Consider the following 1,064-nt stretch of genomic DNA (forward strand, 5'->3'; position numbering starts at 1 on the left):
TTCTTCCATTTATCTCTGTCCCGGCCATCCTTCCAAGCTCGTTCCAAGTGAGCTTCTTCTCTCTCATGTCCCTTTGCACACATCTCCTCCATGTTTCCCGTGGTCTACCCCTGCCTCGTGCTCCCTGTGGGTTCCACTGCGGTGACTGTCCTGTGATGTTTCTGCTGTGCTATGTACATGTATACCACCAACAAAAAAACCCTTTTCCTACATAGATCACACTACAGAATCATGTTCCTTGACGTTGGACAGTCTGTGCTATACAACAGAGGGACCTCATGAACCACCAGCCCCGCTGTTCCGCCAACTCCGTGCTTGTCCCAAGGGTGGGGGAATAACGAGGTTTGATTGTACGTCCTGAAATCAGCCGATTACAGCAATTGTGTGGACCATAATATGTGAGGCAGCGTGGTGAAATCAGGCATTTGTCAAACTAATGAAATTGAAGAAACTGGCATTTCTGTGTGGATTATACTGAAAATGTTGACTAAGTGCACTAAACATATAAATTTCAGTTTACAAGTACTCTCTAGCTATGAAATTAACCGAACTCTAGCTACCATTTTTCTTGCTATTTTTACCTCTGAAACGATATCTCGACTTCTATTCAAATAGATGAGTAGTTTTTTCTTTGAAAGCAAGAAAAATGAAAAAGTCCTAAGTTGATATCAATAATTCAATATGCCCAAAAATTGACGAGCGCCTGATTACACCAGGTCGTGATACATACTTAAGTACATTAGATTGCCCTGACAAGCAAAGGTCTTTTGGAAGGATAAAAGAGAAGCCTGCTTCCTGTGCAATGAAACTGTGTCGACAAGGATGTAAAAGATTTACATAATTTGTTGCAACCAGCGAGGGACCAAAGCATGTGTTATGGGTGGCTGGTGGGTGCTCTGATGTATCTCTTTTATAAATACATCGCGGACATTACATTTTTTTTATATGTCTCATGTGCCCCTCTTCATCCTAAACAGACATAGGTGTATATACATATTAATATTTATAAACTGTCGGCTTTAGATACATATGTGTTGTATATATTTATATGTTTATTTATTTAT

This window comes from Aplysia californica, unplaced genomic scaffold (assembly GCF_000002075.1).
Source record: "Aplysia californica isolate F4 #8 unplaced genomic scaffold, AplCal3.0 scaffold02260, whole genome shotgun sequence".
NCBI classification, from domain to species: domain Eukaryota; kingdom Metazoa; phylum Mollusca; class Gastropoda; order Aplysiida; family Aplysiidae; genus Aplysia; species Aplysia californica.